The sequence below is a fragment of the Podarcis cretensis genome, assembly GCF_951804945.1.
Source record: "Podarcis cretensis genome assembly, chromosome: 1".
Lineage (NCBI taxonomy): Eukaryota > Metazoa > Chordata > Lepidosauria > Squamata > Lacertidae > Podarcis > Podarcis cretensis.
Window position 1 is genome coordinate 78,854,514 of NC_137170.1, and position 26,298 is coordinate 78,880,811.

A 26,298-nucleotide genomic window follows, 5' to 3' on the forward strand; every position below is an offset into this window, starting at 1 on the left:
CTAGCTGGGTATTTTGCCCCAGGTAAAACCTTCAGGGGGCACCATTGAGGCTCCCAGCCTGTGTGTGTGTGTGTACACAAATGTGCATAGGGGGGTTCCAAACTGGGTCTTTGACCCGGGTGAAATAAAGACTAGTTTATTCCCTGCCTTCCTGGACATTACAGCTGCTGAGAGTCTTGTTTGTTTATACTGTTTTCCTGCATATGCTGCTCTGATCTCCTTTGGGAAGGAGAGCAAGATATAAATAATTTCAATCAAACCAACAAATACATAAATGCTTTCTAGGCTGTCCAGAACAGTTCGCTTTCTCTACTGGACACAACAAAAGGCTCATCAGTTTGATGGGCAGCACCAGGAAAGTGAAAAGAGAGTGGACCCCTGGCCAAGCTGCCACTGCTGCCTAGGTCAAACAAAACAAAGACACAAACAAACAAACAAACGGAGAGCCTGAATTATTAAACAGTTGTAAGACATGTCAAGTGAGGACCTGCAACTGCTTTCAGATGAGAAAAAGGAAGGAGAAACATTCTGCCCACCCGACCTCCTGCTTCTCAGCCATGCTTTTCTCTTTTTTGTGATAGTGATAATGCCCCTCATCTCACAATTCAGTTTGTGGAGATATACAGAGATGTAGCATTAGAAAGAGGATGAACAACCATGTGCACCCGCCTACCCCAAATCCTTCTTTTTCCAACCCTCCTTGCTGTTAACAGGCAGCCCAGCGCACATGACAGGACAATGGCATCTGCAATCTCACTTGATGGCAGTAATCAATAAGCAGTGAAATCCTCACTGAGCAATTCCTTTTCCTTCTGGCTACAAAGGCAAATGAAACTTAGGCTGTAAAGGCAAAATACTAATCAGAGGAGGCTCTGTGTATATACAAGCAGCAATCTCAGCTCTGATGCGGGCTTTCGGGTTTAGATATTTGACTTTGCATGCCCCCTCCACTACACAGGCGCAATGTTGTGGGCATAAAATATTCAATATATAGCCAATATATATCCAAATATCTCCTGGCACCCGTAGTTTATAAAGAGGCTAGTAATGTTCCTTACTCTATAGACATTTAGAAGCTCCAGCTACCAAGAGGAAGTTCCCAGTCTGTTGGGGGGGGGGGAGGTCCTGCTCATAGCCAGAGAGCAAAAAAATACAGTGGAAGCTCTACTTACAGACATAATCAGTTTTGGAGGTCTGTCCGTATGTCAATCTGGGTTGCTGGTAGAGGCGCTATTGTGCGCAGGTGCATTCAGTGGCAGCACGCTTCTGCACATGTGCAGACAGCAGCAGCCACTTCTGCGCATGCGCTAATCGCAGCAAACCCGGTATTTACTTCCAGGTTTGCTGCGGTCGCAACTTGGATCAGACCCAAGTAGAGGAGGTCGTAAGTAGAGGTTCTACTGTAGAAGGAGAGAAGAAAATAGACCAGCAGCCTCAGTGTGGATGAGAATTAACCACTATCAATTACAAAGGCCACACAAATTGAGGTGGCCAGAGGCTTACTTTCTCAGAATTGTTTTGGTGATGCATGCTTTTTTCTGCAGAAAGCAAATCAATTAGAGAAGAGACTTCAGTGTACTGGAAGAAGCAATGATCACCAGTGTCAAGGCAATGATTCTTCAGCATCAACTTCGTTGGACTGATCATGTTGTTTGGATGCCTGATTATTGTCTTCCAAAGTAACTACTCTATTCCGAACTTTAAAATGGAAAGCATAATGCTGGTGGTCAACAAAAGAGGTTTAAAGAATTGGTGTACTAGCTGGGTGTTTGACATGAGGCAGTACAGCACTTAGCAATTCTGGTTTTCTGTAATATAAGAATTTAAATTGCAGATACAGCAATTCACAGCAATTCGACATAACAAGGGAAAACACAGGAGATCTCCTAGTCTCTGGCACAGATTGCTTTACAACATATTGAATGTAATACAATTCTTCTGAAATCTATTAATTTGAAATACACAGCACTTCACATGAAGTGGGCTTTGTACAGTGCAGCCGGATTTAATTGTATGTTATGTAATAAGGATGCCAAGCACTTGCAGAGACCTTTCTTCTGTTTGGTGTGCTTTACAAACATTAGCTAATTCATCCACGTGACGCCCTGGGAAGGTATGTAAAAGGAAATCACTTAGACGGCAGCGGATGCTCTCTAAGGGCACACGTACAACCTGGGCAACAAAAGGATTTGCTGCGTTAGCAGCAAGTCTGGGAGCACAATTTATACAAGGTTGCAATGCAGCAGTGCAAGCGCACAGAACCATTCAGGAAAGCTTCTTTTTCAAGTGACAGGAAGGATACATGGCAGACATAAACCAATGACTGGATCCCTGCCAAGTGCCGAATCTATACTGCAGGGACAGGGCTGGCAGAAGATCTTTAGAGTGATAAGAGAAGGGTCTAACAAAGAAGTTGTGTGCTACAAGGTGCGGAGGGGAGACGGAGCCCAAAGTTAAGGTGAAAAGGATTTGTCATTCACAAATAGGATAGCACCTGCTTTTTTGAAGCAAAACTTCATACATGTTATACCTCTTTATAAATAGTAATTCCCCAATATTTGGGAGCCAGACACATGGCAGTTCAGTGCTGAGGAATGGCACCGCTATTCCTAGGCCAGGGTCTACAGTGAAGCAAACTGTCTGCTTTGGTCTCAAAGGTGTCATGAGCTAGATTCTTCCTAGCAGAGAGAAAGCCTTTTTTCAGTCCTGGAATTGGGATGGGCAGCTTGGTGGGAGTCAGGGTCCTCCTTCCTTTCTCCCATTTAGTATGCTGCAATGCATAATAGCTTAAGATTCCAGTCCTGGGCTCCCACACCCTTTGAACATCCAGCAAACAATGTAGACCAGCAAATGGATATACTGTTTCATAAATATGTCAACGGATTCTTGGTTGAGGGAAAAAGAAGAATAAAAACTAACACAACCTATTAAGTGCAGAGAGCTGAGGCATAAACTTGAGGCATAAAATTAAGACAATTTAAGCACTAAAAAGCAAGGAACTGTAAAACTGAGCAATTCCTGCCACTAACAGCCTGCAAGGTGGCCTTATTTCATACAGCAGTAAAAGGGAAATCAAGAACTTTGCAAAACCAAGAGGACCCTTGGGATATGCATTTCAGCATCACCCTGCCACCCCCACATTCAATTTGATACTGTTTTTGCAAATACCAGTTACGTAAGAGCACAATTGCATTCCAGGTGATGAAAACATTAATATCTTCCCCTGCAATATCCTGCAGAGATGTTTCCCCTTCCATGTCCTCAACCCCTTTCCACACTGGCCCTTCTTCCTCCCCCGCCTCTTCCACTCACCATTAGAAAACTCTTTTTTTAAAAAAACCTTCCCATCTTATTCTGCAGCTTGGCTGTGACCCAAAGGCCAATCATTAGAATGGTCTTGCACTTTCTTTCTGGGCTGGATTAGACCAAGTGTCTTCAACCTTTTCAGACCCAGGATCCCCACTTTTACCCCTTTAAATTCTTTAGCCAGGTGGAAACATTTCTCTATAACCAGGCCTTTGGCTAAAAAAACATCATGTGGCCTTTTAAATGTGTTTGTGAATGGAGGGTTATTGGTCTGCTTTTGCTTCATTTTTATGTTCTCATTTTGTATTTTTATGTTGTGAACCACCCTGTGATCTTTGGATGAAGGGTGGCATGCAAATTTAATAAATATAATATTAATAATAACCCAAACATGCAACTGGGGACACATTTTTATCTTTTACCATATATATATGCTCCTATATCCTGTTGTGACCCACCTTGGATCAGGTCATGACCCACTAGGGGTTAGAGGTTAGGGTCCCGACCCACCTATTGAAGACTAGAGGATTAGATGGTGGGCTTCAAGTTGGCACATAATGAAAAGACTGACCACATGGCTACTTCTGGCTATGCAAAGATCCCAAAATAACCCACAGCATTCCTTTAAAAATTAGAATATATCCTCCCCACTCTTTAGGAAACTTTGTAATGACTGCTCAAGAATTAGCTTTGATCTAATCTTAAAAAATAAAGTACCTGATTTGTGGCTGCGCCAAGCTTGAACAGTTCCACAGCAGGAGCTCCTCAAAGTCTGTGAGTTTCAAACACTCTGAAAAAGAAAAACGTGTCCAAATTAATTAACTGCCAATTAGAAGGTATATCTTACCAGGACCCAGCAACAAATCCGGGAGCACAAGTCCCCTACTGGCTAATGAGGAAGAGGTCAATGCCACCTGATTACGGTTGACACTCTTTCCCCTGTATGCAGGTAGCTATGAAAGTTTGTTTGAAAAAGGAGCAGAAGCCAACAAACAATAGTAAATGGCAGGTCCAGAGAGCAAATCGACTGGCCTTGCTGAGTCCTGGAAAAAATAATAATGTGGAATCAAGGAGTGCCACAGCAATTGGCATAGTCTGGCCAAGGTCCTGGGAGGAAGAATTAATGGCCTCCTTTTGCCCTTCCCCTCTGCTTGCAGAGGCTACCTCTCCGAAATTCAGATTATTACCAGGGGAGGCTCCTCCACTGTAGGCTGTGCCCACTCTGAAAAGATTTAAAAATGCAAAAAAATGCAATTACAGAGTCTTTGTTCATGCATCACCACACCGATCCATGTTTTTGTGTTGTGATCTCTCTCTCAGACTTCAGAAGCAAAGGGTACAGTCATTCCAATATCCTCAATAACTGAAGCTTTAGAACAGTCTTCAAAGGCAGCCCCAAAAACACACTAGAGCAGAGTCCCCCAAACTTGGGGGGGGGACGACTATTGTCATAGTCACTGCCAAATGTCCATTTTATAGTGGGGTGGGACTGTCAAAAAAACTGGCAATGCCCCCAAACACAAAGGGGCATATTTTTCTTTAAAAGTTAAAAATGAGGAAGGTCAGTGGACCTTGGTAAGTGCCATGAGAGTTGAGGACACCACACAGGAAACCCTAACATTACTTTAATCCAAATGGGAAGGTACTAGAACATATTTAATCCCCACCCTGCTAATGCTCAGAAGTTACACATCTGTGATTCAGCCATGGCATCCTTCAAACCAGGTTCTGGTTCTAAGGTTTGGCTCAAATTAAACCCTTTGCTTGATTTAGCTAAAAGCACTGATGCTAAATCCAGAGGAAGCATTATTATCAATTTATGATGCAGTGGAAGGTTCACAGGCTATGAAGGACTTGCTCACAAATTTATTGACAGCTGAACGAATTATGATAGCTAGGAAGTGGAAGGGGCAAACAGAATATAAAATGGAAGAATGGTATAAAGAGGTGTAGGATATAAGCTATTAATGATAGATTAACATGTGTCATTAAGGTAAGATGGGGAATAAGCAGGGGAAATGATTTTGAGGAGATATGGAATGTTTGTAGAATTTGTACTGTTAAAACAGAAAGGGGTCAAACCATCGCAAGAGGTGTTGAAATTCTTGGAGGCTGGATAGTTACAATGGAATGGTCTAGTGGATGGGGTGCACATTTTTATTTATTATTATTACTTTGTCAAAAAATAATAATAAAATAATGCATTGATGTATTTCCAAAATTGGATCATTGGTAAATACACACTTGGAGTTAACACTGCTTATTGAAATTATTTGGCTTACTTTTGAGTAGGCATGCACAGAATCATGCTTGAGATTTGCTTATCTACCCTCAATGCAACAATAATGCAAGACTTTTAATTCAAGTCATATTGCACTGTTTTAATTTTATTAGGATGTTTTTACTGTACAATTTTAAAGAGCAACTCTGGCAAAAAGCTGAATAGAAATGTTATAAATAAATAGGACACTGTTCTTAATTAGTCGAGGGGAAACTTTTTCTCCTGTCATCTTAACACTCGAACAGATTGCAGACTGGGCTAAATTCTGTGCCCTCTTCCAGAAATATCTATTTTCTCCATTTCTAATTGCAACCAGTCTGAAGGAAAAGCTCTCTAATTCAAAAGCTGGCAGATCATAGCGTGAACTTTCATCCTGATAAAATCACTTTACTATATCCTTGAATTTTTATTTTATTTTTGGGCTGTTATTAAAACACAATCATAGCTTGCTCCATTTTTGTACTAGCTGTAGGTATCAACCACTCAACCACCATTTTCAATGTATACTTAGGTTACTGAAATAATGGTAAAGGGGATTATTCTACTCATTCAGAACAGCAGTATATGAATATTGTTGCTGTTGGGTGAAGGGCTTGGCTTTTTGGTAATAAAGAAAATGTACTCTGCTTGCATTCAAAGGCACTTTTTTCCTTCTGAAGCTCTAGTAATGGTAATACAGCTAGTGATTTGGTAAACATGATCCTTGAAGTGGGGTGGGGATGGCTGTTATGCACTGAGCAGACAGGATGGTGTGTGTAAAAACATTCAAAGACATAAGAAAAATGAAGAGGTATGTGTTAGCCTAGTATGGAGGAACCTGTGGCCCTCTGGATATTGTTGACCCACAACTCCCATAATCCATGACCACTGGTCATGCTGGCTAAGGCTGGAGACCAATAGCAACTGGAGGGCCACAGCTCCCCCAGCCTTGCCTTTAGTGTTGCATGCTATTGTCATGTTGCGGACAACGCTAGTAATATAGGATGCACATAGTACAGCAAATATGCTTCCTTGTTATAGCCTTCCAATTCCAAAATCCCCCAGTTGCCACCAAATCCTACTGTTCCCATTTATGACCACAGCAATGAGATATAAAACTTTCACCCTACGTTAGGCTACCAAAATCAGGCACTGAGAACTCAACAACTTGGGACCAAAGTCCTTTAAGGATCGACAAGATTCCTTATGCTCCACCTTGAACACCAAGATCTTCTGATGGGACACTTTTGGTGGTCTCCCATGCCCCTGCAATTCATTCAGCCTTCACCAGGGAAGTGTGGCAGGCCCTGCCCTGTGCAACTCTTTGCCAGGAGAAGTCTGGCAGAAGTAATCCCTGATTTCTTTTAACCTTATTTTTCATACTTTACTCTTCATACAGGCATTTGGCACTTGAATATTTTTACCAACCAGTTTCACTGATAGGATATCAATGCTTTTAATGATGTAATTATTTTAGTATTGCATTTTCATGCTGTACACCACCTTGCTATTTTTCCATGGAAGTGTGGTTAATATATATTTAAATAAATATAACTACATATATGCAAAGCCTGTATTGGAATGGGAAATGCTGATACGAAAGACAGACTAAGAATCTGCAGTCTTTGTTCAAATGTAGTATTTCAAATGAATGCAGAAAGCTATGCTGTGTGGAAGGAAGGAAGGAAGGAAGGAAGGAAGGAAGGAAGGAAGGAAGGAAGGAAGGGGCTAAGAAACAATTATCAGAGAAAAAGCAACTATTAAGCCACTGCAGACATTTCACAGTGGAGGAAGTAATTTTCATTTTTGCTCCCAAATTTCCAACATAGATGGAAAAACTTTTATAGCTTCACAGGGGAATACACAAATCTTAATTTTCCAATAAAATGTTAGCTTATGGCCAACAGCCCAAGGAGGTTCAGACAAGAGAGTAAGATGGTGAATACGACTGGAGAAAAAGTGGAGGTGATCAATATTCTGCAACGTGGTCAATAAGCAAAACAAGAAACTCCTGCAGGTACATGGGCATAATACTGCAAATAAGTGAGCAATATATGAGTATTGAATTAGTATCGATGAGAAAACAAAGCATTAGGCGATAGATTTCTATGCACCCTCAAGGTTCACACATTGCATCAAATTAGAACAGGCCAAAAAGCACACAGCACAAGTGTCTCCATGGAAGCATGTCAAAGCAAAAAGACCACCTTCCTAAGTATTCTCCCAATGGGGCAGTTTCTAGTGTTTGCATACTGATGTAAAACTTTGCTTTCCAAAAGCCTCCTGTACCGGGTGCTTAGATCTAGCTAAGCATTGAGGTCAGAGGCTTGGTGGGCAGCAATGGGGCAAATTCCCCCCACCCCACCCACTGCTTCACCATAATCATAAACTGTGAAGCTTGCATACCTCATAACAGACTGAGAGAACACATGAGATCTGCACCAGCTACCTGATCCTAAATAAGATATAGGAAGCATGTCGATCTGCAAACCTGCTTGGGATTTGCTTGGGGTCCACAGTACTATCAGCTTCAGTACTAGTTGTGTTGCAAACATTTGCCTAAGATCACAGCAGAGCAGATGAGACATCACATCTTACCACCACACACCCATGAACATACCTAGCACAGATGTAAATACATTTAAAACCAAAGTCTGAAAATGAGTCCAGCACACTGGTTCTCAGCTAGTGGTCCGCAGACACCAGGTTGTTCACATAACCCATCCATGGTATCTGTGGCAATATTCATGTAACAAAAACTACCATAAAGATGTCAAAAGTTTCAAAAGTAGGGGATCCACAGCTTGGCTTTTGAAAAAGAGGGGGTCTGCAGTACTTAGCTAACTGGGAATCATTGGTCTAGCACACTGTATGTTACAACTGCTTAGAGAATTAGTGTAGTGTGATTGAAGTCATCAATAATGGACTATTACAGTCCAGGCTAATCCTCAAAGACAAGATACTTAAAGGCTAATAGTCTGCCTGAAGCTAGACACACACACACACACACACACACACACACACGTTTAACTCTTTAAGAACAAGGGGACTCAGGCAAACATTCTGTTCTCTTCTGTTTACCCAGAATTCATTTAAAAAGCAATCTAAGCAGGCAGGTTTCAGTTGAAGAGTATTTTATTGGAAGGTATTTTTATTGAACGTATTTTATTGAAAGATATAACCTGCACGAAAGAGAATATTGCAGGAGTACTGTCTTTTCTACCATTAAGAAAAGAGCTTCCATAGAACAAGACAAGAGTCAGATCAAGAAATAATGGGCACTTAAGAATATTCTTAAATTAGGATGAGAAGTGAAGAAACCCGTTAAAGAGGTGAATGATATCAAACCAAAACTGTATAAATTATTATAGATCATAGGGTTGAATCCTACCATGAGGGCCATCTATACAGGAATCTTTTGCCCAACGTCAGGGCTCAAACTCATGAACTTGGGATCAAGAGTCTCATGCTGGGCTCTTTTTCCATTGGCTCATTCTCTCCTACAACCAATGGCCACCACATCCAGGGTTCTTCTTCCTGGCACACCTTGCCACTTGTCATTCCTTGAATCATACCAAGTGGCAGTGTGTGAGAGAGAGAGAACTTGCTGGTATTGGTCTAGGAATCCCTAGAACAAGGCACAAGTTATTCTGGCCGCTGTTTTCAAGATTTGGCCTTTAAAATCTGAAAATTTCAGCAACTGGTCTTGGCATACCAAATATTTGATCAATGAAGTGTCAGAAACATGGTGGGGGGGGAGGCAGGAATGTGGTTCACTCTGTATTGCATATTGCATTTTTTTAGACACTTGGTTGGTAGGAAATTACAAACTTTTTTGTTTTCTTAAAATTTTTAGGGCAATATTGTTGTTAAATGGGCCCGTCACCATTTTTACATGTCTAGTGATTCATTATGCAGTAAACATACATACATTATGCTGTAAGTGTATTGAAAAACTAATAGAACAGCAAAGCCCTTTCTAACTTTACTTTGTATTTTATGGTTTCAACTGCTGCTCGTATTTTTATTATTATTTGGAATACTTTTTTTAAAAAATGCTGTTGTGGCTAATTGTAATATATATGTTACTGCTTCACATTTTTTGTTTCAATACACTGCCTTGAGAAGGCTTTCATCTTTAAACACAGAAAATATCACAAATAAATAATAAAATACAAATCTGCACTGAGGGAATGCCACAATCTAACATTAGGTTTTGCACAAATCTGGGAGACGCATTAACAAAGTTTGTTGACGTTAATGAATGGGCCCAGTTCAAACGAGCAATGTGAATACGTAACAGTAAGGTTTGTGTTTACATGCTTCCACCCACCCACCACCTACCTCCAGCTTCAAGAAGAGTTTGGAAGCTCTTCCTTCCAGTTTAGAGTAGCTGAAGCTTGATGTCAGGGCCAGAGCTCGCCATTCTGGTACCTGAGGCAGACCTCAAAATGGCACCAGGGAAGAAGGGGTGAGGGAAGATCTACATCAGGAACAAGGTGGAGGGGAAAGATCTACATTGGGATCTGCTTCCCCTGTGGATCCTGCTGTCTGAGGGAGTCACCTCGCCTTGCTTCATGGGTTGTTGTGTCATCCAAACCTAACAAACTGTGGTTACTCTCAACTGTTTTTTTTAAAAAACAAACTAACTTAAAACTTTGAATTATGAGGCAGCTTGCTTAAACAAGTCATTGTTAACATTAACCATCATTTAAGGTTTGAAAAGCATGCTAAACTGTGGCTAGTAAAAATCAGAAGCAAATATTTTTCATCTCACAGCTATGCTGGAGGAGAAATGTGGGGGGTAGTGCATTAGCTGAGGCTCGCTGAGACTTCTTCTTACTATGGTTTAGTATTATGCCTGAATGCTATTTTTATTCTATTTACAATAAAAACAGTACAGTCCTTTGCTTTGGATTCTGAAGTTCAGAGGCATAATAGAAAATTAAACACTTCTTAAATTTCCCCACTGAACGTTGTATTCACACTCCACAAAGAATTAAACTGCAGACTGTCCTCACTGCAGCAATTTCCAAAGTGGCATTAATTACATTCAGCTTAATGGAAGCCATAATGCAATTAGTACTGTAGCGATTGTTGTTCATCTGTATATCTTAGTAGGGATATTTTGATTTGTAACCTGATCAATTGCCCAATTTATTTGTTTTCTCAAAACCACATTACAAAACTATTAACAGTCTAAACGTTAAAACAGCTAGCCAAAACAGCAAAAGTTTTCGCCTTCAGATAGGTTTTCAGATAGGCTTGGATTTAAGATGATTGTGGCACTTACATTAAACAAGTCTGATGAATTGATGAGAATTAAAAAAAGAACCCTTCCCATATCTCAGTAGGATTTATTTATTAACACCACACAAGACATCTCAATAAATAAAAGGGTCTTATTGTGGTAAACCACTGCAATGAAATGAAATAACATCACGTTGAAGGTGAGGGGAACCTCCGGGCGATGACCTTCGACAATACAAGTTAGTAATCCTTATTTCATTACTAGGCAAATTAAGAGAGATTGTAGTTAAGAACAGATTGGTTAAAGATGGATAAACATGACATGATAGGAAGTGTCAACAGGGATTTTTGCTAAAGGAAATCTACAGATCAGAAACAGATTGGAGGCCAGGAAGTGGATTGCAGAGGCTAAAGGCTTTTCTACAGTCGGTTTAAAGATTCCTCATGGTGCTTTTCCCCCCACCAAGCTGCTGCTATTACAAACGTGTAGTTCGCTGTGTATAAGCAGCTGAGTTTGTGCTGTCCTTGTGCTGTCTTTGGACATTAGCACTAAACCACAATTTAGCATTACATGTATGAGCCTGCTCCCAACTCCACTCTCCTCCTCCAATATGGCTACAGGAAAGAGAATAAAATTCAATGGAGTGCATCCCTGAATACAGTACTTGTCCTTTTCACATGGAAAGAAGCAATCTCTTTTGTGACCTGTTTTTGTGTGCTGTGACATCTCTGAGAGATGTGTTTCAGGGGATGCACAAACATTAGCATGTTCTTTATAAAATAGGCATTTATGGAATACATGATACTCATACCATCGGGAACATGAAGAGCAAAATATCAACAGGGTCCTAAACTGTCCTTCCCTGATGGCTTAGTGAGGGAAATGAGACAGGATGGGAAGTTTATACTGAACTGTCCTCTCATCAATATAAGGAGACAGCAGCCCTAATCCCATTTACATGGAAGTAAGCCCAACAGAATGGAATGACACTTAATTTTGAGTAGACAGACTACGGTATATGGTTTTGTGATGGGTCATTACGCACTTCCTTGATTTAGTCTTTTGCAGCAAAACACAACATATTGTGGCACCTTAAAGACAAAGGGGGCTGCCCCATTGAAATTCATAAACTTTGAAAGGGAACAGACAATGAAGGTAAACGGATCTGCTGATGGATGAGCTATGCAAGTCTATTTTGTGTGGGCTTGTGGGTGTGTATCTGCATCAGTGATGATTAAAAGGAAAAAATGCTTTGGCAAAATAAACCAACTGCACTGGAACTGAAAATACTGTAAGAAAGTGTGAATTAATGCCAGAAAGGATTGAGGCATATGCATACATCCCTATTTTGCTGTCACCACTTCTTCATTCTTAAATCATCATCAATGTCAAGCTAACATGCTGTTTCCATCTCCTCAGCCCTGCTATTTTTCTTCAATAAAAAAGAAAACAAAACCACCCAAAATAGAGCTGGGTGTCTTTTGTTTTTGGTGTATTTGTGGAGTCACATCTATACCAGTAACTTTTGAACAGCTTAATTCTAGCAAATTTTAGCAAAAGCTGCCCACTCCCCCCAAAAGCATTTATCTACATCTCTTGACTATTTCCCTTTTATTTCATCCGATTTCTCCTTAAATTAGGCAGCAAAGATGGAGTGCAGGCCTGTCACACAACCTGTTGCATGCCAAGGTAAATGCAGGCCACCAAGCCAGCAGTGATTTAGTAGTTAAGAGTCTTGGTCTAGGACCTAGGAGACCAGGGTTCAAACCCACACTCTGCCGTAAAGAACACTTGGGCTAGATAGACACTGTCTGTCAGCGCAACCTACCTCACAGGGCTGCTGTGGGGATTAAGTTGTGGGTGGGACCATGTGCTCCACCTTGAGTTCCTTGGAAGAAAAAGGTGGGATATAAACAAACAAACAAACAAACACTATCGCCTGCCAGGTGCTTGATAACGCCTCCCTCATTTTTGTTTTGCCTGCAATTGTAAAACTAGGTGGGAAGTACCTAGCAGTCTACTTTCAGCTTAGTGGGCAGAAGTTTTGTAGACTTGAATTAAACTTCCTTCATAAACCTCAGCTTTGCAGATTTAATTATGCTAAAAATCAACTCAATGGCAAAATTCCCAAGTCTAAGGACCCCAAAGCAGCAAGAAATGTCAGAGGCACCTCTGATTTTGATGCTTGGTATAGTCGCTTTGGCGACCCTTTGCTTCCATGTGCTGCAAGAAAGACGGATTCTCTCTGTGTATGACAGCAGCAGGAGAGTAAACAGGCAGAAAATGCAGAAACCCATGCAAAAAGCTTAGCAGGACATGGTGGAAAGAATATTATGATTAGTCAAATAAGCAGTTACCATGGCTCACTAGCTCAGCAATCGCTGGTTACGTTTAGTGCTGAAGTACTAAACCTACTCCTTTTCTCTCTCTCTTTCTCTATCTGGAGTAGGTTTAGTACTTTAGCACTAAACATAACCAGCGATTGCTGGTATATACTGGTATATCCCCAGAGAGACTTTGCAATCATCCAAAGCAGTTAGGAAAAGATACATCAATTATGCCTCCTCTTTTTCCTTTTAAAAAGAGAAATGTGCCATGGCATCATTCTCTACAAATGAAATGGGTGTGTTCATAATTCAAAATGTGGCATACCAGTAATTCACATTCACACACAAACACACACACACACACACACAGGCTCAAAACATCTGCCTCTTCGAAGACACAAACCAGAAGAATTTGATAACATGGTCTGCTGGAGTGTAGCACTAACAGCCTGCAGCTACATCTGACCTCCAGTTAATTGACTGACAAATCATTAAACGTCCGGGGCCAGGAAATTTCTTCTCTCATTTCCTATCACCTTCACCAGCACAACATCTAATGGTCCCACAGTTGCATTTTACAGGCTACTAAAAAAGGAAAGACACCACTTTGAAATTTATGAGGAGCCTGGGGAAGCTACTGAGTGCCACCTTTTCTTCTCTCGTTCTTCGTGCCTCAGGCATAAATTTGGTTTGCTGCTTGTTCCTGCGCTTAAACAGTTGTGTCTTTCTAGCACTAATATATTTGCCTCGCTTCCTACTTCAGAAATGTTCTTCAACACTCTTTTCTTCATCTCTGGCTGAGACAAAAAAGTGAATTTGCGCAAAACCAGGGTGAAAATGGGTTGTTGTTGTTGCTGTTGTTGCTGCGGCTGCTGTTGTTTGGAGAGGCAAGACTATTCTGCATATTGCTATGTGCTTTCCGCTTCCCAAAGAAATTAAAACTTACAAGAACTTCCTTACCTGGACTCTGATTCTTTTTGGAGATGGAGTGCCCTTAAGGCACTCTGTAATATTTGTGTTTGTTTACAAATCTTCAACTCAAACATAGATGACGGCACATAAGAAGATAAGAATATCCTACCGGATCAGATCAATGGCCTACCTAGTCCAGCATCCTGTTCTCACAGTGGCCAACCAGATGCCTGTGGAAACCAGGGAGCAGAACATGAGCACTCTCTCCTCCCGTGGTTTCCAGCAACTGGCATTGGGTAGCATTGCTGCCTCCAACTGTGGAGGTACAGCATATCCATCATGGCTAGTAGCTGTTGATAGCCCTTCCCTTCATTAATTTATCTAATAGCTAGGATGGTCCTATGTCCTACTTTGCAGAGAAAGGACAGTCCTCTGTTTGGAAGGGAGAATAGCAAATCCGAAGTTGCCCATCATTCGACCCACAATGCTGCCCATTGTGAAAGCACAAGGACAACTTAATGGCCCAGAAAAATAATCTGAGGCAATTTAATCCATTTACAAAATGTGATGGCATGATTACCATTTGCAAACTTCTATACCAATAATGTTTGGCAGAAAAGAGTACTTACACAGTAAATAAGACATGTAATTTGATGTTTCAGTCCACACTATTAAAGCTCTGAAACATCAGAATAGTCCCTAGATAAGACAATCTTTAAATAACATTGAGAGTTTTTACAGGGCCTCAAATAAGTGTGATAATAAAATAATAATAATAACAGCAGTAAAAATAAAAAAATGACCATGTTAGATTATAGCATCGTATTGGACATGAGGGAAGGTGGTTCTGAAACTACAACTACTGCAGAATAGAGAAGCTAGATTGTTAAGTAGAACAAGAAGGTGTAATATATAACAATTAAAAATGCTAGTCAACCATTAAAGCATTAGATGCTTGAGGCAAAACAGAAAGTGCTGTCCCAATCTACCGCCTCCACCATCGTGCCACCCACCTCCAGCAGATCTCACCGGAAATCAGCACCAATGCCTGTACTGCTTCTCTGCCAGTGACAAAGGTGGTGGAGTGTGGGGGCCCTGTGTTGCCTTGGGCACTTCTGCAGCCAAAGGTGACTGTTTCACATAGCATCATGGGTGGTTCAGCCTTGATAATATGGATTGGCACCATTATACCTAAAGGATCACCTTTCCCCATATGAACTGGCCAGGACCCTGAAAATAGTCATTTGAGGTCTATCAGGTGTGTGTGCAGGAGCCAGGCCCTGTGACCAATAGGACTTGCTTCCTGATCCTTGAACCTCGGCTTCTTGACTCCCTGCTTTTTGATCCTCGGACCCTTGACTTCTTGCTTCTTGATCCTCAGACCCCTGACTTCGTGACTCCCAGCTCTCTGACCCTCGGACTCTTGGCTTCCTGACTCCTGGCTTCTGGACCCCAGTTCCTGCTCTCACCCCGCCATCTTGCCCCCAGTCCTGACGTACCCTGCCGGGACTTCGATCGCCCGTGAACCAGACCATGACAAGGCCTTTCTCTGCATGCCACCTTGGAAGGAGGTTCAGAGCCTTTCTCTGTAGCAGCTCCCCATCTACGGAATTCTCTCCCCATGGAGACCCACATTTGGGCATCACCAAAGACTGTGTGTTTCTAATCTATATTTTAAATAAGTTTGTGCATTTTTATTGTTGTATTTTATTCTCCTAGTAAATTGCTTCAGGACTTTTTGTTGTGGAAAGTAATAAATTCAATAAACTTAACCTGTGAGCTTCCTGACTGCAGAATGGATATCTTTTTACTTCTGGGGCTGCTTGGTGCAGATAGTCCAAGGACTGCTAGTTTGTGACAAACTGTTAACAGATACACTCATCTGTCTGCACTCAACAGCAATAGATTATGAGTCAGAGATTCTGGGAGTAGCAAAATCCAGTGTTCCTGAACTAGAAGTCAAAACTTCATTTAGCTTTGAAGCTGAAGTAACAAGTAAGAGTAAGACAGGTTGTGAGGTTGCAGGGCAATCTCTAAATCGTAAACGACAACTAGTAAAAGTGGTTTTTTCTTTAACAACCTAGAAATCTGAGGGTCTTTGATCTGTTCTCTTGTACAACTGTAGTAGGTCTTAACTGACCAGAAGCTAGTTAAGAAAACCCCTTAAAAGCAGCTGTGAACCTCCCAAAAGAAACACGGCATAAAAATGCAGTGAACAGCTGCTTATGCAGTAATAGACTACAAAATCCATAAAGCATGAATGTAAATTCAGCCTTCAGGGCATGTTTCTCTTTTAAAAATATATAATGAGAACATGGTGAACATGGGGAGATTACAAGAAACTCAATGGATTTTGATTCATTCCGTAGCAGAAGTGAGAGGAAAAGAAATAGAGGGATCCATTTGTTTCAAATTTGGTGAAACTCAACTATTCCTATTGAATTGGAGGAGGATTTTAGGTCTACTTGAAAAGAAGTGGGATGAAGTTCACCCCATTTTGAGAACTGTATTTATACCCCTCAAATGCACAGAAATCTGTCCTGTTTTACAAAGCTCTAAGACATCTACAGCCGTATCTGAAGGACAATAGTCCTCTCAAGAAGAGAAAATATCCAAATGAAGCCTCACTAAACAGGAGTGTGCAGACATGATGTGTGGAGGGATTAGGGACATCTTTAACATATGCAAGGCTCCAACAGGAAGCTAAGTGTCCGGCAGGCATATAATCATACAGTGGTACCTCGGGTTACAGACGCTTCAGGATACAGACCCTTCAGGTTACAGACTCCGCTAACCCAGAAATAGTACCTCGGGTTAAGAACTTTGCTTCAGGATGAGAACAGAAATCACGTGGCAGCAGCAGGAGGCCCCATTAGCTAAAGTGGTACCTCAGGTTAAGAACAGTTTCAGGTTAAGAACGGACCTCCAAAACAAATTAAGTTCTTAGCCGAAGGTATCACTGTATATACTAACCACCATCTCAGTTCTCTGAGTGGTGGTCCTTATGTTGCCAAAATGGCACCACCTGCCCACAAGAGGGATGTTGTAACAGGCTCTAGGGAAGCTTAAGGTTAGCAGAATTACAAAAAAAATAATAATTGTTTTTTTAAAAAAAACCAGCTTAATGTAAAACCCCCACCCCTCAAATAATGCAGTGTAATCAGAAGTGAGTGTGCTCATTGGCCACAGAATGCTGACTGATAGCTGTGGGGAAGAGAAATGGGAGGGAGGAAGGGAATGGAGTTAATACATGGCTAAATTAACAGTTGCACTCCACGCACTGCAACGTTTTGTAGCAAGTTTTGCTTGTCAAGACCAATGTTCAAAAGTTTGCAGGTGTGTACACTAGTCCAGTTTCAGAAGTGTTAAAACAGAAACAACCATTAGGCCAACCATTTTGAGTATGCACACTGCATATTGATTTTCATTCTTTTGGAAGCTCTTCCACAATCCCTTGGCTACTAAAACTCTGGTCAGGGGAAGGACGACAACAGTGACAACAATAGAATGCTGGTACTAGAAGGCAAGGCAGCCATGTGTTGTTCAAATGGTGTGCTAAACACTGAAAAGCTCACCACTAGTGTCAACTCTAAATGCCACCTTCACTGTAATTCGCTCTATGCGGGGCTGCCCTTGAAGCTGTCCCAGAAACTCCAGCGGGTACAGAATGCTGCAGCGAGGCTCCTCACGGGGTCTCTGCCATGGGAGCATATTCACCCAGTGCTTTTCAAGCTGCACTGGCTCCCGGTGGAGTCCAGGGTCAGATTTAAGGTGCTGGTTTTGACCTTTAAAGTCCTTCACGGCCTAGGACCCTCATACCTACGGGACCGCCTCTCCCGGTATGCCCCACGGAGAGCCTCAAGGTCCATAAATAGCAACACCTTAGTGGTCCCGGGCCCTAAGGAAGTTAGATTGGCTTCAACCAGAGCCAGGGCCTTTTCAACTCTGGCTCCAGCCTGGTGGAACGCTCTGCCTCATGAGACCAGGGCCCTGCAGGATCTGATTTCTTTCCACAGGGCCTGTAAGACAGAGTTGTTCCGCCTGGCCTTTGGCTTGCAGCCAATTTGATTCCCTCTCTCTCTCTCTTTCTTTCTTTTCCTTCTCCTCCTGCGATGAGGCTACATTTTAATATTTTAATGTTCCATTATTTTAATGTTGTATTTTATTTTTGTTTTTAAGTTGTAATCATTCTTCTTGTTTTTATTATTGTTTGTAAGCCGCTCTGAGCCCGGCCTTGGCTGGGGAGGGCGGGGTATAAATAAAAAAATATTATTATTATTATTATTAATTAGGTCAGGTTGAAAGCCTCTCCCGATTCCATCATTGAAACGACAATCCTAAGGATACTGTCCTGTGAATAAGCCCCTCTGAGTGAACGTGCATGGGATTGTGCTGCGCAGCTGTGGAAATAAAGCAAAACACTACTGTAACTGAAATTGACATTTGTCTAATGTAGAAAAGAGGATGAACAACAACTCCCCCCTCCCTTAGGGAAAAGACTGTAAGTATAAACAAAGCTATTAGAAGGATAATCTGCACCAAACTGCCAAAACATGATTAATTATTGAAATTCCTATAAAAAAGGGAAACTTTAACAATAGACTCTCTGGAGGGTTGTGCTAAAAACACAGTTTGTAGTTTGTCAGAGCTGCCTCTAGGTCCCAGCTCACAGAGGACCAACGCTAGGCTGTAGTTATGTACAAAAGTCTTTATTGAGGTTCAGTTTCCATTTTAAAGCCGCAGCGCGCAGCTCTACGTCTCAACCCTAGACCGGCGAAGTCCCGTCTGAGTCTCCGCCCCTTCCACACCAGTTTAAGACTCGCTTTGCTCCACCTCTTCCTAAGTTCCTTTCTCCTCTGGGCCCTCCTGCCCGCTAGGGTTTCATCCTTTCTGGACTCCTCTGACGCTGACCCTGATGATTCTTCCCCCTCCTTCCGGCGGGCTTTAGGACCTGGTTCCCTATCCGGGCTACCTTCTGTGCCGCTCGCCTGTACATTTGAACTTGGCGCGCGCGCCCAGCCTGCAACTTTCCTCTTGACCGTTCCCTCGCTCTCCGATGGAGGCGTGGCCACCCCTGACTCATCTTCTCTCACTGGTGGTGAATATGTGGGCTCTGATACCTGGGACTCCTCCCCCCCCCACTACGCTCTGGTGGGGAAGCTGGTCCTGATTTCCAACTGCTGCTCTGGGAGTCCCCGCTGGCCCCTTGTTTCTGGGGTGTCCCCCTTGGGTCCCCCCTTGCCCTGCCCATCGGCGCCCCCTTCTGTGAATCTTCCGATTCGCTGGAGAGGCCCACGGAATCTATCGGGCTGCTGTCATCCTCTCCTACGCTGCCCTCGGATTGCTCCCCCTCGCTCTCCATCTCCTCTCCTCCCTGCGCTCCCGCTTAGTCCCTGACACCTGCTAAATGTGTGTATCTTGGGTGGCTGTGAAATGTAAAGTTGCCACATTCCAGGTCCTCAAATCCATTTATGCAAGTTGTTTTCTAATTATGTAAATCAAGCACATTAACTGTGCATTTCCTACCAATGTCCCCCCCCCCATCTGCTCCTCACAAATACCACCAAAAGCTGGGAAAGGAGCAGTAGAACAGCTCATGCCATTAAAGAGTGGAAGCTCTAAGAATAAGGGGAAGCCCTCATCACAATATTTAACTGTATGAAGAGCCAATGAGGAATTTATGAGGAAAGGGAAACCTGGCAGTTTGGTGGGAAAAAGAACATAATCAGAACCCTGCTGGATCAGGCCAAAGGCCCATCTAGTTTAACATCCTGCTTTCACAGCAGTCAACCAGTTGCCTACAGGAAGGCCGCAAGCTGGACCTGAGTGCATCACCAACTCTCCCCACTTGGGCTCCCCAGGAACCGCTATTCGAAGGCATATTGCCTCCTGAGAGTGGAGGCAGAACACAGCCATCATGGTGAGCAGCCCTATCATATATGAATTGGTTTAATCTCCCTTTTAAAGCCATCACTACGCCTTCTAGGAACAAATTCCACAGATTAATTTTGTGGTATGTGAAGAAATTCTTTCTTGTGCAGGTCCTTCAGCTTACAGTGTAAAGAGGATGCTTAAAGGTGCGCTGGGCTGTATGCCTAGAATTCAGCTCTCCAGGCTATATGTCAACCCCGGTTAAAAGAATGGGGCATTCTGTTAAAAAGAAATGAGAAGATGCAAACACAGTTCCCTTGGATGGGATATAAAACCGCTAATGAGCATATATATCACCTCGCATTCTGCTTATGAGGGGAAACAATGAAACTCTTTGAGGGAGAAATGCATGCATGGTTTTTGATAATAATGCAGATATAAACAGTGAAGAATGACTAATTACCAGGGAGCGAAATTATATGGCAGGGCTGGGATTCTGGGTTTAGCTTGGCACATTTTACTTTATGATATTCAGCAAGCTTGTAATCCTCCTCCCTTTCAGTTTTGCCAAATGTGGGTGGAAACCTATTTATTATTTATTTATTTCATAAAATTTATACACTGCTTGATTGTAGGGGAGGGCAGACCTCAAAGCAGTTTACAAAAAGATAAAATAATAAAATAAAGAAAAAATTACAACCCTACAAACACAAAATACTAGAACAGATTAAAATTACCGTATTTTTCGCTCTATAACACGCACCCGACCATAACACGCACGTAGTTTTTAGAGGAGGAAAATCCGTAGGCATGCCACCCGTGGGCATTCCCTCCATAACACGCACAAACATTTCCCCTTACTCTCTAGGAGGAAAAAAGTGAGTGTTATGGTGCAAAAAATACGGTACTTCAACTTTCTAAGCCTCTGGGTAGGCTTGTCTAAACAAGAATGTTTTCAGGCACCAAAAATCTGCAGACAATGTTGCATCCTGACTTGGGAATTGAACATCAAATAGCAAGCACTGATACAACAAATTATGACTACAAGCTTGGGTTTCCAATTCCAAAAGGCCAAACTAGATGAACTATTCACACAATTAGCAATTATGTTAATTGTGTTTTTTAATTAATTTATTACTTATGGTTTTGTGGTGGCTGCCAAGGGGAGGCCTGTGGAGGCATTCCTTGGATTCTGCTGAGGCGGCTTCCTCAATCTGTCTCATGCATGGGCCGACCCTGCCCTTGTGCCCATTTGTGAGAGAGTGTGACATTTATGCCTCAATCTGTTGTGAACAAAATCTGCCCTTAAGAGACTAATCTACATACACAGCAGTTGTGGTGCTTTTATTGGATTGTATCATGTATACTTGAAGTGGGAGAATCCCATGTTTATATGCTTGTCTATATTTATTTTAAAACTAAACTTACAGTACCTCCCTGCACATAGGGGAGAAAGCACCTAATGGAGATATGTATAGGCATGCTTTAGTTTGGGCTTTTGCGGCGGGGGGGGGGGGTGGAGAGCATTCAAACAGGCAATCCTTGCTGTAGTCTGAAGTGACACGGTGGATCACGGGGTGCAGGGTGGGGGATATTAGCTGGTTCTCTACACCTTACCTGGTTAATTCATCCTGATGGATCAAGAACGGTCTGTTCACCTAAATCTTTGAACAAGCCATTATAGCCCCTTGCACAATGCACAACAGCATCACATACAGAAGCAAAGCCCCAACCATTACAATAAAACTGTCACACTTATCTGCCGTTAACATGCAAAACACCTGAACTTCTGCCAGAAACTCTGCTTTGATCCCACTGCATTTTCTGGTTTATTTTAATTACTGACAATAATCCTGTCTATGCGAAAGAGGCGGGCGAGTAGAGGGCGGAGGAGGGAACCACTACAGTCTGAAGAACTTTCCTTGAAATTGATCATAACAGTAGTAAAATGTGAGGCTACAGATAAGATTCAAAATGTGAGAGCAAGGAAGATTGCTGGTAACAGCAGTATCAACAGCACAGCACCAAAACAAAAGCATCGAAAGCAATCATTTCCAAACAGAAGTCCATTCAAATGGCTTTTAGGTGCCAGAATTCACGTCCTCTTCTCAAGAGCAACACAGGGGTGAGAATTCAACATCTGAATTGTATATTCCAAATGTAATTTTTGCAGTCCCCCCCCCTATAATGCAGCATTAAAATGTTTTGAATACAAATCTATTGTACCAATAATATTTTTTTCCTGTTCTAACAGTCTACTGCACAAAGAATGCAAAGGGGGGGGGGGTGATACTGAAGGCTCAAAGTCCTCACAGTTAGATCCCCCCCCCACCAGTCTGTCTTTCTAATCCCTTGAACTGACATATTTCTTTGCCGTAAATCCCATTATTATTTTATCCCACTGACCATAACCTGTACCCAGCAAACATCCTTCAAATCAATGAGAATAAGGAAACAGGACAACACCACACTGATGCTCTCTTGAAGCTGAAATGTCAGTCTCTTCTTGTCTTACTTACGTCAGCTTTTTAAGTAACTGCAAAGGCTACACTGCAGAGAATATGTAAACCAAATCTAGGCATTACAGAAAAATTACCTATGAGAATTGTGCAGGCAAAGATCAATAGCTTGAAGACAGGAGGTTTCCCACACATCTCATCGAACGGATTACAATGCAGGTATGACAGTGCCGTGAATTACTTCAATCCTCACTTAAGACAGGAAAAAGAGGATGCAACTCCGTTACTAAGCACAAAATCATGAATCCTAAAGAAATAAAACACAAGATGTAGCAACGTATATTCTCAGAAATCAGCTAGCACTGGTCCATGAGACTTCTTGGGGTAAACTAGACAAAAACTAGGGGTAAACTAGACAGAAAAAATTACACATCACTTGGGAAGACAGGCTAATGTCAGTGTACTGGAAGAAGCAAAGATCCCCAGTGTCAAAGCAATGATTCTTCAGCATCAACTTTGTTGGACTGGTCATGTTGTTCGGATGCCTGATTATCATCTTCCAAAGCAACTACTCTATACACAACTTAAGAATGGAAAGCGAAATGCCGGTGGACAACCAAAGACACTCTCAAGGCAAATCTTAAAAAATGCAGTATATGCACAGATAACTGGGAAACACTGGCCTGTGAGTGCTCCAATTGGAGAATAGCCTCTACCAAGGCGTCATGGACTTTGAAGAAGCACAAACTCAGGACGAAAGGGAGAAAAGAGCTAAGAGGAAGGCACGTTTGGCAAATCCTCGCTGTGATCAACTCCCACCCGGAAACCTATGTCTCCACTGTGGAAGGACGTGTGGCTCCAGAATTGGCCTCCACAGTCACCTAACGGACAATCTTACTTGGCTACGAGTGATCGCCAAAGAAGTAGAAACTGGACATAATGTTAAACATGTCACTGAATTCCATGCTTGGGATCCCTTCCTTGCAGCAGCTGAGGATGGGGGAGAACAAGACAAAATTTTCCAGTTCCCACCTGCCTCATCCCACCCCTGAAGGAGAGGACACCTGGAGAAGGACCTCTGAAGATAATGTCAACTTTCAGGCAGGTACTTAGGGTTCAAAGAGAGGAGAATCACGAACTGTCCCCACAGGTCATTTGATAGTCTATTGTTATATACAGCAGTTGTGGAGTGGCTTATGCAAACTTTGAAGACCAAATATATGCAGCCACTGACAATATAGCTCAGGAATGCAACAGCAACCATTACAAAGAAGGGCTGGAAGCCACAATACAAATACTTCCTCACTCAGCAATGACAACTCAGGCCTGGTCTGCACACATGCAATAGGAAGAGGTGGAAGAATGGAGTGCACCACTTCGGACTGCAGGGACAAGAATCACAGTTTGGGATGCTTCCATACATTCAAAAATGATAACCCTTCTGCAAGCAGGAAACTAGCACAGCAGTGAGCAGTCTGGACATTCCCTGATGAACTAGTTTTATAACTGAAGGGAGCTTCTTTTTTGTATTATAGGAGGAGCATCCAACAGTGCGGTTCTTCACCTGCAGCCTTAGAGTTTAGTCAAACCAATAAAGCGAGATGAGCGCCGCAACCCCAGAGTCGGCCATGACTGGACCTAATGGTTAGGGGTCCCTTTACCTTTACCACCAAATTCTGCTACATGTATATCAGTCTTAATTCATTTTGACCTGGACCCAAAATGAATTATTCTCAACACATTTCTGCCACAAATAAAGATGTCTTTAAAAAATAGTGCACAACAGTATATTAATGATAATTGTTGCATTTTGTTCAATGGTCTCCTTTGCCTTTACCTGACACATTCTTCCCTTAACCAGTAATACTGATGATTTAGCTGCTGTTGGTCAGGAAATTCTTCTGGCAAGTATCTATTTTAAAAAGAAGTTTGGCACATTTTGGTAGGATTCCCACTTCAGCCCAACAAGTAACTTAACCAACATAATGATACAATATCTGAAAGCATCTGATACACAAAAACACACAACAAAGTGCAGATGGTCTGATTCTGTCAGTTCAGTGAGCAGTGCATCCTGTTCCGAATGCCACTAAGGGTGTAACCCTAAAAGTGGCCAAACACTGGCTAAGAGCTGGTTGAACGTACCATAACTATTACTCTGCCAGGAGACAGGGAGGCCTGCCCATGGGGTGACATTTACACTGCTAAAGACCCTGTTATGCCCATGTAAAGGAGTGCAGGGCTTTTTTTAGGGGGGGGGGGGTGTCAGGGCAGCCAAGGATCCTAAGTCAGAGCTCTGCCATGGAATTCCTCACCACCATAGGACTGCTCTGTCCCAACCCCAGCTGCAGTGCAGTTACTTCCTTGCGCCAACTCCAAACGCCAACAGCAGCCTGATGCAAAAGATTACCATAAGTCTGCTTTCAGCTGACACAGGCTCTCCCTATGGACCACTGTGGATGGCCCAGTCCCGGTGCCAAAATAAATCTGCACTACCCCTCAGCTCACCAGGTGTTTGGTAGACTGTGGTGACTGCAATTTACCTAGGGAGGAAGACGCATACAGAGGACTCTGCCCACATGCCTTTCTTCCATTGCAATTGCACGCCCTTTGGACAGGCAGAGGGGAGTGTGATTGCCAGCACCAAATGGGAGGGAGAGGGAAGGCAGGCAGTAGCCTCTCTGCCCATCTTGCACCTCCTTGCTGCCAAGCTGACTAGAACTGGGAAGAGCTGAGGAGTGTGCCTGTGCATATCTGGCCTATGGATGTGTGCGCCAAATGCATGCAAGTGTTGGCCCAACTACTACCGCCACAGAATAAAGCCCTCAGGGCCATAAAGGTTGCCCATCCAAGTCTTGTCTCCAGGCCAATAAAGATTTCTCCTGCTTGACTTCTTCTATCAGCCTTCTCTTAAAAACACAGGAGCAGGGCCAATAAAAAAGTGGCAACCCCCTGTGTCAATAGCATGCATGATTTGGCTAAGTTGGCTTTGGGGACAAATTCAGAGCTTATGAAGAGGAACTATTGGAACAGTCCAAGGTCTCCGCTGAGTGAAGGAGGCTAAATTATTTATTTACATCGATTCTAAGGCCTTGCTGCCTAATGGACAGCATAATAATCTCAATGCACAAGAAGAGAAACAGAGACAGGCCAAGAATTACAGGCCCATTACTCTGTTGGACATCTCATCTGAATCTATAGTTGTTATTTGTTAACTGAATTGGAATACTGGGTTGACACCAATCAAATAATTGCAAAACAGACTGGCTTCCAGAATGGAGAATTACCAGAGATTGGTGCTTTATTTTAGCCCAGTTAATAGCTAAATACACTACAGCTTCCACAGAGACTGTACAATGCACAAAAAAATACACTGGCTTTGTTAATTTTACATCAGCTTACAACCTTATGGATAGACAGTGATTCTGAGGCAAGTTACTCAAGACAGTACACTCTTAAGGATATTTACTTGTAAGTAACCCCACTTTACTCAATAAGGCTCTCAAAATAAATAAGTTTAGAATAGAGTCGCTAAGTGTGTTTAAGTGTAAGAATTGCAGTCAACCCTTGATAAAAGGTCTACTGTTTATAATACAGACTTAATATTTCAAAACAAAATTGGGAAGCACAGCTGGGCACATGGCAAATTAAATTTTATTTTACATATTTTAAATATTTGTATTCTGCCTCCAAACAACAACTGGAAATAAAATTAAATCAATAAAATAATAAAACTAAAATAAAATTAAAAATACTGGGGCAAGGACAGTCAAAGGGACATAAACAATAACAAGTGCCTGCTTAGTTCAGTTGGTTAGAGCAGGGGTCAGCAAACTTTTTCAGCAGGGGGCCGATCCACTGTCCCTCAGACCTTGTGGGGGGCTGGACTATATTTTTGCGGGGGAAATGAAT

General features: G+C 42.3%; 1 protein-coding gene across 7 annotated transcripts in view; it reads right to left on the reverse strand.

Annotated features, from left to right (window-relative positions):
- The window catches only part of TSPAN4 (tetraspanin 4), a 519,577-nt gene that overhangs the window by 326,605 nt on the left and 166,674 nt on the right, over window positions 1–26,298 (reverse strand). For all 7 annotated transcript variants that reach the window (XM_079985200.1, XM_079985195.1, XM_079985199.1 and 4 more), the window contains one exon: window positions 4,024–4,096. The gene's annotated coding sequence lies outside the window, so the exon portion shown is untranslated. The remainder of the gene's footprint in view (window positions 1–4,023; window positions 4,097–26,298) is intronic.